The 17,142-nt window shown below is 45.0% G+C and overlaps 1 protein-coding gene and 1 long non-coding RNA gene across 2 annotated transcripts in view; one reads left to right on the top strand and one right to left on the bottom strand.

Moving 5' to 3' along the window:
• The window catches only part of LOC105904174 (MAPK activated protein kinase 2), a 60,257-nt gene that overhangs the window by 9,212 nt on the left and 33,903 nt on the right, over nt 1-17,142 (top strand).
• On the bottom strand, nt 2,582-3,002 carry LOC122132911. The gene is made up of 2 exons (XR_006152424.1): nt 2,934-3,002; nt 2,582-2,882 (listed from the first exon to the last, which is right to left on the bottom strand). It is a non-coding gene; the product is annotated as an uncharacterized LOC122132911 (long non-coding RNA).

Below are 17,142 nucleotides of genomic sequence, written 5' to 3'. Positions count from 1 at the left end.
AAAAGCACCTTGAGCTGAGGACCTGGTGGGCATGTCCTAGATCAGGTCGTTCTCTCCACTTCCCCATACACAAAGGTGTGTGTGTGTGTGTGTGTGTGTGTGTGTGTGTGTGTGTGTGTGTGTGTGTGTGTGTGTGTGTGTGTGTGTGTGTGTGTGTGTGTGTGTGTGTGTGTGTGTGTGTGTGTGTGTGTGTGTAAGAGAGAGGATCTGGTCCGGCGTAGTGGCTAGAGCCGTTCTACTTAGCTGCTTTCTTGGTTCCACCTTTACAAAAAAACGCACACAAGAGCTGCACAGGTGCTGAAAGGTGACTAAACGACACCCCCACGGGAAGACCTAGATACAATCTATCCTTCGTACGTTTGCTTTGTAGTGACGTTAGCTGTTTGAAGTCAAGTGTCTCCCTTACTCATTAGGCATCTCCCAGCTGAGCGTCTGTTCTCCTCAGTGGGCACATCTGGCTGGCAGGATGACTTACCCGTTAGGAAGCTGCTCTTCTGGCCAGATGGGCCTCGGGGCCTTCTGGAGCTGCGTGTGTGTGGTTAGTTTCTGACGGGGGTTAGTGTCAGCGAGCGATGACTCTCCCCTGTTGTGGTGTCATACCTGTTGATGAGTGGAGAAGTGGGTCGGATGAGACTGTAATCATGCAAGCCTCAGAGAGAGAAGCTTGTTTGAGGATGTGATCAGACGCGTCCAGAGATTAGAGCTCGTTGGCTGCGGTTGATGGACAAAGAAATGTTTTAATGTGACCTGTCATGTGGTCATGTTATGGAGTATAGTTCTCTGCCTCCACCTCGTCCAGTATTTTTGCCTCGAAGGCTGCTGTTTGTTTCAGTAAAAAGATTAGACGGCCTGTTTAGTTAGTAGTATTACTGTCTTTAGTCACAGACAAGGATAATGTTGTTGTTTATGTGGTTCCAGTTGATTTTTATTTATTTATTTATTTATTTATTAATTTATTTAGAAACCTGTTCAACATTTGTCCAGCTTAGTCATTGTAGATTCAGTACAATCATGCATGGCCGACCCAGACTGAAGTCAGTCTACTAGTCCTTTGTGATTTCAGGCTCTTAAAACCAAATACCAGTGTTGTTCTGCTGTGACTCCAGATCACCAGTCTCCCTCTGTCTCTCTGAGCTGCTAGGCCACTGCTGATAGCAGAAGCACAGCTAGGGAATGTGATGTTGAGCTGGTACATCCGCCCGGCTACTTCCTCCCTGCTATAAATGTGTGCTTCCTTCAGCTTTAGGTCTCAATGTGTGAATGCCTCAGTCATGAAGTCTGTAGTAGGGAGTTGCTGACACACACACACACACACACACACACACACACACACACACACACACACGCATGCACGCTGCTCTGAATGAGTTTAAGAGTTTGCAGAAGATGCTGAGTAAAACGGATCACGAGAAACAGGAAGTTTACCTAAACAGGAAGTTTAGGTTACATATTTGCCACGCAAACAAATGGGCACAGATTCTGTTCTGTTTGTGTAGTTGCCATGGTTACAAGCATCCGGACAGCCATGCAGAAGCGCCTGCACAGACACAAGACTCCAATATGATCTCTCTGATAATTAATATTCTTAGCTGAATAAAGAAACACGACAGAGGATAAAGTTGGCAAGACTGAGATAGGTGGCAGTCCCACAAGATAAAGCGGTTTCAGTGGAAGTGAGCTTCACCACACCCGCTCCACCCCTAGTCCTCTCTTCCAGTCATCTCTTCCTCTCCTCTCTCTGAAAGATTTCAGTGGAAGTGAGCTTCACCACACCCGCTCCACCCCTAGTCCTCCCTTCCTCTCATCTCTTCCTCTCCTCTCTTTCTCCTCTTCTCTGAAAGGTTTCAGTGTAAGTGAGCTCCACCACACATATCCCCCCTCCTCTCCTCCTCCTCCCCTCTTCCTCTTCCTCTCCACTCGTCCTTTCTGAAGGTTAAGTGCATCAGCCCCTCTGTAGTACTCCTGGCACCGCTGGGCTTTCCCTGCCTCTTCTCGGTTATCTTGACGTCTCTCTCTCCTTGTTTCTCTTCTCTTATCATCTCTCTCTTTCATTTCATTTCTCTTCTCCTTATCAGAGATGTTTCTCTAGACTCTCACTTTTCCTCTCCCTCTCTGTGTCTCTCCCTTCTCTCCCTCTCCTTCCATGACCGAGTGAATGACCCCATGGTGAAAATGTCTCTGTCGGATATCTTAAAGCTGGACTCCACGACACTGTAAAACCTGTAAAGGTTCTGCTCTAGGGCTGAACGATTTGGGGAAATAATCTAATTGCGATTTTTCCCCCCAATATTGCGATTGCGATTTAATATGCGATTTTTTTATTTTATCCTCATTTTTTTCCCAACAAATCGTAATGAATGATTTCAATATGACCAACACAATATTAGATACATTTAGTGTAAAATATTATTTCCCACAATTAAAATGTCTGCTCGTTACAGAATCAAGAACAACAAATCGGTGGCTTTGCCACTGTGCATTTAAGTAATTTAAACAAAGTCATTGTAAGAATAAACACAAGGCATGCACGTTTTAAACACTGTGTGCAAAATTTACCATCTTAAGAAAAAAAAATATATTATTATTATTTTTTATTTTTTTTAGATCACGTTTTTAATCGCGAACGTTCCGGTTAGAAAATCGTGTTCTATCATATCGCGATTTAATCGCAAATGCAATTAATCGTTCAGCCCTATTCTGCTCTATCGGGAGAAGAGCACTATGTACATGCTGTCCATTTACCATATCCTGTATCTAGGGCTCTGCATGTGGCCCATGTTGATGACAAGATTTAGATTTAGATTTGAAATTACAAGTAGCATATGTTTCATAGCATAGTGAGCATTATCTTGACTGAGCCTTTAGAGTGACCCTACCTCCACCTCTCAGTCCCCATCTCTCTGCCTAAATCTTTAGAGTGACCCTACCTCCACCTCTCAGTCCCCATCTCTCTGCCTAAAGCTTTAGAGTGACCCTTGACCTCCAAGAAGCATCAAAGATGGAAAACGGCGCGGCTTTACGAAGCTTCTCTTCCTTGTCTCTGAGAATTCTGAACATAGTAGCAGGCTTTGCGGTGCTTTGTTGTGGCAGTTCTGAGCTGTTATGTCTTGTCTGTGTCTGTGAGTCTTCAGATCATGTAGCAGATGGCTAGGGACTGGTTTGGGTTCTGTGCACGGTTGTGGAAGTAAGATGGAGTCACTGATTTCATTCAAAAGGTGAGCAACCAATCACAAGTTTCTGTTGGTGCCCCAATGCTGCAGGTAGCCAATCATGTATTAGAGTTATTTGAACAGTACTTAAGGTAGACTGTTATAAGGGAAGGAGATGTTTATGTTGTGAAGCTGCAGTTTAAAAATGTCAAAATTGACTTTACTCACAAATGGATGATGGTGTTTTTCTACACTCTAAAAGAGTTAAATATAAAAATAAGGTTTGATCAAATTCTGTGTCCTGTAGCTATGCAGCAGTTGTGTCCTGAACATAAACAGAAGTTCTCCATTGACCCTAATCCCCTGTGGGGGTGATGGGCTATACTGAACAGACATCTGAAGTGTTTGTGAAAGAACCAGTTCTCACTTTGCGCTGAATGAGTGTTTGGGAGGGGCTGCAGTAACATCAGTGTTTTCACTCTTGGGCAACATGTTTGTTTATGTTATTGGGTAGGTGTCTGGGCACAGCCTGCGTTAATACATGTATTCAGCATCTGGGGATGTGTACATCTTGTGTGATGTATCCTTCTGTCCTTTTTGTTTGTGTTTTTTGAGAGTGACGTCAGGCCTCTTGCTTTGTTCCTCTAGACAATGGATAGGCCAGCCCATTGTGGCATCATCTGACAAATAACCAGCCAAAACGAGCTTAGCCCAAAAGATCAGATTAATGCGAGATTCATTCACTGACGGGGTGGCGGGTGGGGGTGTGTTCAATCGGACTGTTCTACAAAAAAGTGGATTAAAGCTTGATGACATCCTCTTAGATGAGCCCTTTGGTTAGACCACTGGTGTCAGTAAACAGCTTAGCGTGGTTAGCCATCAGTGTTGTTTAACGCTTACACCATATCGGAAAATCCCTCTTGTTTTTGCAACCCATAAACACGTGTGTTGGCGGCTCTTCAAAACCTGTAAATCATCAGACAGTCCAACTGTGGATGGGATCTGGCTGTGAGAAGTCACGAGGCTGCACGCAGATGTTCACGAGGTGGAGAATCGTGGTCACGGTGTCCGGCAGTGAGCCCTGAAGAGGAAGTGGCGTTGCTTCTCTGTGTGTGGCTAACCTGTGTTAGTGAAGTGAGCACACATTTTAGCAGAAGTGTGGCTACACTCAGATCCATTCAGAAAAAAAAGAGGAAAAAAAACCTCAATGGTGAGTGTACTTCATTGGCCCAGCAAGGTAACATCTGTGCCTTTTTTTAGGCATTGAAACAGGAAGCACAGTTTGCTCTCTCTGCCTGGTAGCCAGCAGCTGTCAAGCACTTCCTCTTTATGCAGCACAGGATGTTGTAGTCCTTCTCCTTAACTAGGCTGCATGTGTCTGTGAACAGCCTCATTCATGCACGGTGATTTATGTGAATGGGAAAAGTTTAAGAGTATCTATGGAAACTAATGAGCCGCTACACGTAGAAGAGACGCAAGCCACGAGTCATGATTCATGACTCACACATCCTGTCAGCCCGTTGATTGGCTGCTCGTCTGTTTGCCCCAGTGATTACAACCTAGCAAACTGGCATTGTGGTCTTCCGTGACGAGGCTTTATCTGCCAGGGTAATCTGGTGTGTGTGTGTGTGTGTGTGTGTGTGTGTGTGTGTGTGTGTGTGTGTGTGTGTGTGTGTGTGTGTGTGTGTGTGTGTGTGTGGCCGTCAGAGCAGTGGTAGAGGATCATCGGTGTCCTACCCTCGCAGGGAGCGATCGAATTTATCTAGATGAAGATGTAGCTTCTGCTGCAGGGATCCGAAACTAGCACAGGAAAAGGCCTGTGTGTGTGTGGATGAGCGTCACTTCTTGGCAAAGGTCAACAGCAGTCAGGTATCTGCTGTAGTATTTAGATGGTCAGGATGCCAGACTATCAAGTACAGAACAAAAAAAAAAAAAAAAAGAGACAACAAAAGCTATGAGACTAATAACATGTACATAGCTCCAATCAAAAAAATGGCAAATTTGGTGCTAGACTGAGAAAGGAATGACAGTCTGACGGTATGTTTTCAACAGTGTGTCAATCTGAAGAGGGGGAAATGGCAATGAGCTGTCAAATGGAGGGTTTGGTCATTCGTCATGTTGTCGGTTTTTCCTTTCCTGCAGAAGGCTGTCAGTTAGCTGTCATTCTGAAACGGTGTGGTCAACTGGCGACGCTGTTTGTGTTTCCTGTGTGTTTGAGGAAGGGTTGGGTCAAACGGAACGGCCACAAAGGAAACTGTTAACTGTTAACTGTGACCATACCAGAAAAGGTCTTTGAGTATAAATGACATGCATGGTGTGAAACCTTTTTTTAGGTTCAGGTTAGGTTGTTTTTTTTAGGCATTCTGGAGAGGAAACCGAATAGCAGTGTACATTGAGGAGAAATACGAGATAAGATGAATAAGAAATTAGTCTGGAGAGGGGCTTGCAGCTGAATTTATATAAATAGATGAGATTAATATCAGATCACTTAACGTTGCGACGGTGCCTACAATGCAATAGAATCCTCTGCAGCATTCTGAAGAGCTGTATGGTAAAAGGAATTAATCAATACTTGAGCTAGAGACTCTGTAGTACAAACAGTGCTATTTGCAGAATATCTAGCCATGCTAGTAACCTAATAGATGCTTATTTACTATGATCCTTCTGAAGTTCTTGGCTTTGGTCACTGTGCATTCAGGAGTAGCTGTGGTCACAGACAGTGGATGTTTAACTGAAGTCTTTCCTGTGTAATCCATTCTCTGTAAAACACTTCCTGGAACCCCTCAGCTTGATGGCTGTATTAGGTCCTTAGAACGCCACTCCAGAAACATTTGACTTGACTTTTAGTAGCTGTGCCTGAGTGACTTTAAACAAAGCAGCAGACCAACGCTGGTCTTCTGGACTCACGCCCCCTCGCTAGAGTTTCAAACAAACGGCTAATATGGAGGCCGTAAACACCTGACCTCATCCCCGCTGGCCTTTCCAGAAAGTGCATGACATCAGCGGCTCCTCGGTCCTCACTGCATGCCTGACACTAATGCTGAAACAACTGGACGACTGGGAGACAAGCGGATGGCTGCCCTTTTCCCATCAGGAGTAACTCATCAAGCAGATAGACTCAGATTGCAGTGAATGGATAGCGTGCGTGTGCGTGCGTGCGTGCGTGCGTGTGCGTGTGTGTGTGTGTGTGTGTGTGTGTGTGTGTGTGTGTGTGTGTGTGTGTGTGTGTGTGTGTGTGTGTGTGTGTGTGTAGTAGTGTGTCTTTTCCCCCTTGTGTTAATGTTAATACATGGAAGTTTCATTGTAGTGTAGTACTTTTTACTGATGTGAAATAACTGGACGACGTGGAGCAATGGATGTCCTTTTCTTAGTCTCCATTACCCATCATGGTTTAATCATCATGCCCATAAGCAGGTGATAGGATAGGATGTATTTAGTTTTTGAACATTCTAATAAAATAATGCGTTTATCAACAGTGTAAGATTCTGAAATTCCACGATGGACCCAGACATTCTTTAGAACGTTCATTTTACAGCATTCTAAATACACCGGTGTGACCATAGACATTCATAGATCTATATACCGTAAATCCTCAAATAAAGACCGGGATTCAACTAGAGGCCGGGCTTCAGATAGTAGCCGGGGGCGTGGTCAATGCGGACAAATAAAGACCGGGCCGAATACAAGCCGGGGGTAAAAAAAGGTACCGGTAGCCTATTTTACTGTAGCCTACCAGCATCAGTCCATCAGTACAAAGCAGACATCACAATTTAATTGAATGCATTTCATAAATACATGTTCTCCTCATGTTTAATGTTGTTGGCTAATTTCATGGCTGTTTGCAATAAAAAAAGAAATGTTTCAGCCTACAAGGCGAATTTGTTATTATACAGTTACTTGCCTAAACAATAGAAGACATTCCTCCAAAATACCTCTTTTTAATGATTTTGTTGCCGTTTCGTGATTTCCGCTAAGATATTTAGCTTGGGGGGGGGCGGCGGCGGCAAGAGAAGGAGCACAGGGGGCCGTTTGGGCGAGGGCAAGAGAAGGAGCACAGGGGGCCGTTTGGGCGAGGGCAAGAGAAAGAGCACAGGGGGCCGTTTGGGCGAGGGCAAGAGAAAGAGCACAGGGGGCCGTTTGGGCGAGGGCAAGAGAAGGCAAGAGGTTGCAGACTAAACCACAGAGGACTTCCCCAGCGATCTCTGACCTCAGAGGAGTAATTGGCCTGGAAAATCCCTTAAGTTAGCGCTGACACACACACACACACACACACACCGCAAATGAGGAAGAGGAAGGTTTTTCCCTCGCTCCCTTATCACAACCCAAGCCTGTTATTCCTCAGCAGAGCTGACAGGTGGTGAGAGGGTGACGCCAGTGCAATGTGTGTTTCATGAGAAAGGGATTCGTGTGTGTGAAAGAGAGAGAGATATCTCTCAAGCTCGTATCGTCTGCTGCGGTGAACCGCTGTCACTTATTCCTGCGAAAAATATTAAAATAACTGTTTAACATCTTTGCATGTATTGTCTTTATTTTTTTTACATCAAATTATGAAGGGTAATAGACTATCAATAAAGGTATCGATAAGCAGTATCAGTATCAATAAAATCCTTGTGATGCCCATCCCTAGTGTTGTGGTTAAGGTCTGAAGGAACCGGTATAATTAATCAGAACATGCCATAGTCAATAATTCAATGATCTTATACCTAGTTATAATTGTTACTTTTATTTGGATTTAACTAGCATGTAAACAGGTCCTGGGTGAATATACTTGATTTTGACCAGGGGAGTGAGGTGCGACATTGGTCTCACCCCCCCCCCCCCCAGGTCGAGACAAAGAACCCTGCACCCATGGCCCATTTGAATAGACGGTAACACCCCTTAGATATCAGTGTATTTAACAGACTGTTCCTTAAGGAATAATCAGATATGCTGAGGTGAAGTCCTGTGAGGGAGGATGGATCTGAAAGTCTCTGTCTCACAGTGGTCGGCCGCCATTCTTCAAGAATAAACCTGGATCCTGACTGATCAAACCTAAGACTGAATCTTCAATATATGGTATAAATTATATCCCATCAGGTCGCAAGTGTGAATCTGAGTCTTTGGCTGTGATTATTCAAAGTGAATCTATGATTATGATCATGTGATCAGGGTCTGAGTAACTGAGCTCATCTGTGTACGCAGCGCCGCCTACTGGAGAAGTGCCAGATGTGCTTGGATGCGCGAACAATCCACTGTTGACACGTGTACACTGTAGAAGCTACTTTCACTTGTGTCTCGCAAAAGTCAGAAGTCATCCTTGTGACTTTCACTGTTCTGTGTGTGTGTGTGTGTGTGTGTGTGTGTGTGTGTGTGTGTGTGTGTGTGGTCAGTCAGAATGCGGTATTGTCAGTAGTCATCTTTGAAACGGGAACAAAGGTCTTTGATTTCTCGTTTCCTGCTACGGGAGAAATGACGGCTGTAAATGTGAACTTTAGTCTTGGGATCTAACGCGAGACTTCGCAAACAATGGAAAACAGCAGTAGGGACGTTTTTGTTTTTGTATAGTTAACTATTAAACCACATCCTCGCTGACTTTCAGACATGATGGACAGACTTTGACAGGGGAGCCCCATGTCAATAACAAGAGAGAAATAGTGCAACTCTGCTTTCAGTACGTGACCCGCCGCTTCTTACTGATCATCAGAGTTGATGTGCCCTATTTGAAACCGTCTGGCCAGTGAGGTGGTTGTGTGAGAGTGTAGCCTAATATCTCAATGTCATGTTTTTTTTCTTTCTGTTCAGGTTTCATTTCATGGTGCATGTATGTATGGTGTTGCTAAACATTGCGCTGGTCATTGTAGCGTTGTCCAGTGGACATTAAGTGGGTGGGGCCCCCAGGTCATTGTCTTGAGCTGCCGGCTGCACTAACAAAACCCCCAACCCGACTGAATGGCTGCACAACAGGCTAAAAGGTCAAGTGAGGTCAAGGGTCAGGTGTACCCCCTAAAATCCGCCACACCACCAACACATTTGAGCCTAGGCATCGTCTCAAAATGGCGCAACCCTAAACAGTTGAATACCATTATAAATATATGCCTTATGTTTCGTCATATTTGAACACTATTTACAATCGGAAGTGGAGCTGCTGAACAGCAAAAGGTATCAAGATTCGAAAATGTCCAAATCACAGCCATGTCTGTTGTTAGCTAGTTAGCTAGCACACTCATCCTCTCGATTCCCCAGTTTACGTGCTCACACTCCTCTGCTCACATAGCAGGCATATGTCTCTGAGCTAAGAGCTAGCTGAAGGGTGCTAAGAGCTAGCTGAAGGGTGACCACAGGGTAGTTTGTCCAACCTGCTGCTCCGCACATTTCAGCAGCTCATCAGCTCAGCCTCCAAAATAGCCACTTCAGAGACAGAGACAGGCCTGAGGGGGGACAGTGCGTGTCGGTGTGTGTGTGCGTGTCGGTGTGTGCATGTGAGGGGAGAGAGAGAGTTCCTGTGGGCTCAAGCGTTGGGTTGTGTGTATTCCCGTGTGTGTGTCTGAGTATTGGTGACGTGTGTGTGTGTGTGTGTGTGTGTGTGTGTGTGTATGAGAGAGAGTGATCATGCACTCCAGTCAGTGTGAGCCTAAGACGCTCCTCACTCGCTCTGGATCTCACAGACTGACAGAAGGGCAGGCAAGGACACACACACACACACAGCCAGAGCTGCAGCCCCTCCTGACAGTCATTAGACACACACACTGCTACACACACATGCAATCCCAATTGTATTGCACACACACACACCCTTTCCCCCTCTCTCTCATACATACACACACACACACACACACACACACCCCTTTACTTCTCTCTCTCATACACACACACACACACCGTTTCCTTCTCTCTCTCATACACACACACACACAGTATAGAGGCTGTGAGCTCTGGTGTCCTCCTCAGAAGCCCGGGCCTAAGACACACTTTGGTGTGTGTGTGTGTCTCGTGTGCGTCGTGTGCGGTAAAGTGATCTGAGCTGTCTGAGCTGTAACAGGAGCAGTCCTTGAGCTGTTTGCAACATTTGTATGAAGAATGCATGAAGGCCTCCCTCCTTTCTGTCGCTGCGTTATGTCATTTATGTCCTGACAGCCACTCTCGTGTGTGTGTGTGTGTGTGTTTGGGGGAGAAGAGCGCTGTGTGTGAGTAGCCATGGGTCCCCACCATTGCCAGAACACGAGCCATCTAGTGAACACACACGACTCACAGCTCACACATATATATATATATATATGCAAACACACACACACACATCCCCTGTCCCCACCCCACCAAACACATCCACTGTGTATATACTGTGTACACATATATATGCAAGCACACAAACACACAATCCACCTATGTAAAGATTAGCTATACAGTCAAAATAAACCATTTTTTGTACAATGGAGATGTAATTCTGTTACACGTGATGGCATCTTATTTAGTGTAGTCAGTGCCACTGCCACCTAATGAGCTATTTTTAAGTGTCCATAACACTGAAGAACTTGGAGATTACATTTAAATTGTATTAAATCAAATGTGGCCATATCGCCCAGTCCCATCTTGGTGTAGTGGATCGGGTTTGTGGGTTGTCACTGTTGTGGTATAATTATGTGAGGCTGATTTGGTGTGTGTGTGTGTGTGCGCGCGCCGTATGTTGCCTGTGAAAGAAATTGTGTGTGTGTTTCATATTATAGTGTGTGTGTGTATGATGATGATGATGATGATGCAGGTCTACTCTGGTCAGATAAATGCAAGCTCTGGTGCTGTGAAACAGGATGGATGCTCAGAGTGCCTAGCAGATGTTTTTAATCAGATCAGCACACACACACACACCAGGACACAAACATGTTTGCTCCAGTGCCACTAGACTAAGCATCACAATACCTCAAAACAGCCCTTTACATACACACACACACCCTCCCCCGTCTCTCCCTAAGTTACGAACACACACACATTCTAAATCTCACACATACACAAAGATACTTACCGGCTCTGTCCCTCACACACACACATACACACACCAACAACAAACACAAACATATGCTCTCTCTGTCACTCACTCACACTCACACTCACACACACACACACACACACACACACACACACACACACACACACACACACACAAACACACAGTGCAGAGCTCTCTACCCTGCCCCCCCCCCCCCCACCCCCAGTGCTCCTCTCAGGGCAGGTGGGAGATGATGCCTTTAACCCCCCCCACCCCGCCCCCTTCTTGCCTGCGGGTCCCTTTGTCCTGCTCTGGGGGGGGGAGGGGGTGGAGGGGGGGGGGGGTCCTTTGTGTGGAGCCGCTGGAAGGGAATGGGTTACATCTGTCATCCTCTGTGTGTGTGTGTGTGTGTGTGTGTGTGTGTGTTCTGTTTTAAGACCTATATTTCCAATAAACTATGTTTGTTTGAACACCTCAAGGCCTACGGTACTCACACATCACGGTGAAGGACTTTTTTTGAGTAAAACGTGTTTTTAACCCGTTGTAAGCCCTCTTTCGCCACTAAACTGTGAGTGTGTGCTTGCATGTGTGTGTGAACACCTCACGGCCTACTGACAGATCTCAGTGAATTACTTTACTTAAGAGAGCTTGAGGGGTGGGTGTGTGTGTGTGTGTGTGTGCACCTCACGGCCTACTGACACATCTCAGTGAATTACTTGTATGTAGAGAAGAGCTTGAGGTGTGTGTGTGTGTGTGTGTGTGTGTGTGTATATAAAGACTGTGGAGTCCTTCTTTCATAGAAAGGTGGTGGTTGGCAAGAGGAGTTGGGAGGTCTCCTCTGTGGAGGGTGCTGTGTGTGTGTGTGTGTGTGTGTGTGTGTGTTTTAATGTTTGTTTCTATTTATACCCTCTGTGGTATTTATAGAACCGGCACGGGCAGATGCTTTTCATGTTCTCCGAAGGTTCTCATGTTCTCAGAAGGTTCTCATGTTCTCAGAAGGTTCTCATGTTCTCCGACCTGCTGCATGCTCTAATGTTCTAATGTGCAGCGCCACCGTTCCTGTTTCCATGCTCACGTGACGGGGAGTGTGTGTTTTCTGGCCCGTACATTCCATGCTGTTTTCAGCTCCCTCTCTTTCTCTCTCTTTTTCTCTCATTCTGTTGTCAATGTTGGCAGCAGTCACCCCCATGGGCTAATGGCTGCCATGAAGTTAAGGCTAATTCTGCTAATCTGATAGCATTCTTTTCAGGACCACGTCATGCAGGTGTCAGTGTGTGTGTGTGTGTGTGTGTGTGTGTGTGTGTGTGTTAGAGATAGTGAGTGTATGTGAGTGAAGCCCGAATTATAGATCTGCGTCGGTGTCCGTCCGTTTTACGGATGGGCGGGGAAACAGATTCGGACGGATTCGGACGTACTGTTTTTGATTTATACTTCTTCGACGGCTGTGGGTGTTGAAAACAATTCACCGCCAGAACAGTGGGTGGAGCAGCGGTTTTTTGGTCACACACGAGCTACTACGCGACCTCTTTGAGTGATAGAATTCGTCGATTGTTTATCTCCCTCCTCCCAGCCGTCACGTCATCAAGACCAACAGGTGTAGTCACATGGGTCTTTGAGACACACTACATTACAATGAATAGTCTGTCTAACGCTATATATTCACTTGAAAAGGCAAACTTATCTCCATCATGGTAGGTATTATTTGTGTGAAAAATAGTAGCAATCTATAACAAAATGATATGCTTATCTTACATACACTATAGAAACTATTAAAAACGATTCAATGAAATGAATACTATCTCATTTTCTTTGGTATTTTTTGTCATATTCAGATTTGTAATGATGATTGCTGGGTAATATGTATGCTGTTGTCCAATGTCAAGTCTCTATTTGATCATGTGACGAGACGATATGATAGTTTAGGCGCAACATCTGAACGTCAAGACCAACAAGCTGACTGGGCAAATAAATATCTGTGACAACGTGATTACAGGAGGCAAACTGGTATCAGGGAAGAAGTAAAAAATAAACTGTCATCTGGAGAGTTTAAAAGAATACAAAACGAGGGGGAATCTACTGTATGGAGATATTTCTGCTTAGTAGTCAACGCGGATTTATTAAACCTGGATGGTTGGGGGAGAGAGATGAACGTCAAAAACCGACAAACTGGGCCAGAGGCAAAAGCACCTGCAAGCTGAAAACAATGGCTTTCAAACATAAGCGTGATAAGGCATTGAACATTCCATATTTAAATATCTTAATAAGTAGTCAAGTCAACGTGTCTGCCTCACGTGATGGAGAAGTTCGTTTTTGAGACTAAAATAAATCACATTTAGGATAATAGCCTTCTTGTGTGCGGGGATTTTTTTTATGTCCTAGCTGTGACAACTCGATTACAGGAGGCAAACTGGTATCAGGGAATAAGTTAAAAAAGAAACTGTCATCTGGAGAGTTTAAAACAATACAAAACGAGGGGGAATCTACTGTATGGAGATATTCCTGCTTAGTAGTCAAGGCATTGAACATTCCATATTTAAATATCTTAATAAGTAGTCAAGTAAACGTGTTTGCTTTCACATGCTTCTCCCCTGTACAAAAGCGTCGGCTAAATGACTAAATGTAAATGGATTAAACCTCGATTGTTGGACTATGTAGATCGTTTTATAACGAACTTTGTGCACTTAAAGTTTTTTAAAAAAGAAACTGTCATCTGGAGAGTTTAAAACGACACTCGAGGGGAAATTTACTGTAGGCCTGTGGAGATATTTCTGTCGGATGGCATCATATTCTATGCGGATTCTAATGAGGCTGTTTGATATGTCCAATGTAAGAAGTGTGAAGCTTTAATGAAATATGATTGATGCCATCCTCTTTCTCCACAACATGGATTAAACATCGATGGTTGGACTATGTAGATACTTTTATAAGGAATGTGTCCGTGTACTTACATTTTTCAAAAGATAATCTTCAATGGTAAGACTTGTTTTATTCGCGCCTCTTCTGGTGTAGCATATAACGTGAGTTTTATTTAGGCATATCAGATGCATAGCGTGTGTAATGTGTAGGCCATTTCATTCCGTTCTTGCAATGTGAATAATTCATTTCAATATGCTTATATCCCTTTTGTGCGCGCTTGTGCGTTTAACGGGGCTTGTTTGTGTGAGCCAGTGCATTTATCATTCATCTGTTGATGCTCGAGTTTAATAAAGGCAGGCTATTCTTAAGAAACGTATGTAAATGTGTGACATTGACTCATTGGGGTTCGGACTAAATATTTTACTTGCTGTCGGGCTGGGGTAGGGCTGGGACAAGTCAGCGCGATAAGGCATTGAACATTCCATATTTAACTTGGCATAGTCGCCCCATAATGCCGTGCGGCGGGCACATACTTTTCTCGATGTGATGCAGCGCATAGACATATATACATGTCTATGATGCAGCGCCCAACGATGTTATTTAACAATGTTCCTTACTGTTCTAATTGCATGTCGTTGTTTCTGTGTTGGGACGGAGTTTATACAGGTGTGTGACGGTAGCACAGTCTGTTCGTGATAACTTGTAGCAGGGCATAAAGCCCGTGCCATTTTGACATTGTATTGTGTTTAATGTTTAATTAAAAGCCATAACAAATATTCCACACTTCCGTGATTTGTTACAATATCTTAATAAGTAGTGAAGTCAACGTGGATTCTATGGATTCAATTCATTTATTGACACATCTTTTCAGGATGGCCACAGCGCTTTAAAACGACGTGTTTATAAGTTACATTATTCAAAGATGGTAGATAAAAGGCGAGATAATCGCCAGGTGTAATAAGCCTACTTTCTCATTATGTGTGTGTGTTAGGGTTTGTAATGCAATGGTGTTGGCTGCAAGTTAACTCCACTTCACGTTAAGGTTAGCTTTTGTATATGAGCATTCATTTCAACTGTTCCATCATCTGAAATATCACGGTGTCGAAAAAACAAACCTTTGATCTAAACAGAATATTCAGTATGGAATGGGAATATTTCAGAGCAGGGCTATCTTTTATCGCGTTTGACAAATATGCTCCGATTGCTGTGATGTCTCCTGTGAGAATGGGATAGTATTCTCTCCTATGAATTCGCGGTCATTTGAGCGTCCTTATAAGTGTTTCAGAAATATCTTCAGACCTCTTCTGTTATGTTTGTTCATAATCAACTAGAAGAAGCTTGTGAGACGGTCTACAGGCTATTCATAAAAAACATACGTAAATGTGTCATTAGTATGAACAGTTGAGACATTGACTATGTCTGGTTGGATTCCGACAATATATTTGAATGGCTGTCTGGCTCGGGCACTACTCTGTCGGACGCAGGCCGGGCTCGGACAGAAATATTCGGCTGATCCACACTCTATAACAGAATAGGAACAGATAGGGAATGAAACAGGAAATGTGAGATTCCGGAAATGATGTCGTTAGGAAATTATTTTGTTAGCGGACCAATCACAGCCAAGGGGGTATCCGTCGCTATCCGTTCGTATCCGAAAAAGTTACAAAAATCGAGAGGTGCACGTCGGTGTCCGTCCAGCTCTCCGAAGGGCTCGGATGGGCTCGGATGGGCGTTCCACCACGGGGAAGGGTGTTGCCAAGGCGTGGCTATGTGTCCGGACGGACACCGACGCAGATCTATAATTCGGGCATGAGAGAGAGGCGAATGTGTGTGTTTAAGTGAGACTAAAATAGAATGTGTGTGTAAATGAGCGACAGATAGTGTGTGTGTGTCTCTCCCCGGCTCCTTCTCCAGATCTGTAATAGGGTTCAGTAAGGGGAGGTTCCTTCCTGCCAGCTCCGCACCCCTTTCGTCTCCCACCACACTGTCACACATGTCACAGGGCTACTCCTCTCTCTCTACACACACACACACACACACACACACACACACACACACACACACACACACACACACACATCCCCCTTCCTCCACCTGCCACATGCCGTGTCCCTCCCCCGTGGCTGTTTCACATGGGGGGGGGGGGGGGGGTTTGGTTAATTAAATTCCTTCTCATTTCCTTTATCATCCCAGAAGCCACCCTCCCTTCACACTCCCTTTAACACACACACACACACACACACACACACACACACACACACACACACACACACACACACACACACACACTCCCTTTAAAACGCACACACACACACTCACACACTCCCTTTAACACACACACACACACTCCCTTTAAAACGCGCACACACACACACTCACGCACTCCCTTTAACACACACACACACACACTCCCTTTAACACACACACACACACACACACTCTCTTTAACACACACACACACACACACTCCCTTTAACACACACACACCCCCTTTAACACACACACACACACACACACACACACAGAGGAATAGGTGGCTGCCGCCGGGATATGTCAGTCAGAAGGTTATCATGACATAAGGGCTTTGTTCACATCCTCCAGCTGTGTGTGTGTGTGTGTGTGTGTGTGAGTGATGTAAGCAAGTACCCCAGAGGCCTTTGTTTGTGTGTTTTAGTTTCCGTTCGGTGTGGAACATTATTGTGTGTGTGTTTGTGTGAGAGAGACATGTAAATGTGTTTGTATGACTGAAAGAAACATTTGTGTGTGTGTGTGTGTGTGTGTGTGTGTGTGTGTGTGTGTGTGTGTGTGTGTGAGAGAGCGAGAGACCGAGACCTCTGTCTGTGCGTGTGATGCTGTGGGACAGACGTAAGTGTGTGTTTACACAGAGGCCAGTGCTGACGCAGGTGACGGCCCTCCTCCTCCCTCCTGTCGGACCTTGCCCCCCCCCGCTAGAACAGCTCGGATCTCTCCGGATCTGGAGAGAACAGAACAACATGGAGCGCAGAGATGCTGCAGTTACCCGGCAACCACCTCACGTCACGTCACCTGAGTCAATGGAGTCTGGAGTGAAGCTCGTGCGCACACACACACACACACACACACACACACACACACACACACACACACACACTCTGACTCATGTCGGGGTATCTGCTTCAGCTAATTGCTGCCCTGTACTTG

This window comes from Clupea harengus, chromosome 5 (assembly GCF_900700415.2).
Source record: "Clupea harengus chromosome 5, Ch_v2.0.2, whole genome shotgun sequence".
Classification (NCBI taxonomy): Eukaryota; Metazoa; Chordata; class Actinopteri; order Clupeiformes; family Clupeidae; genus Clupea; species Clupea harengus.
The sequence above is the reverse complement of the archived record's forward strand: the minus strand, read 5'-3'. Positions and strand labels throughout refer to the sequence as shown.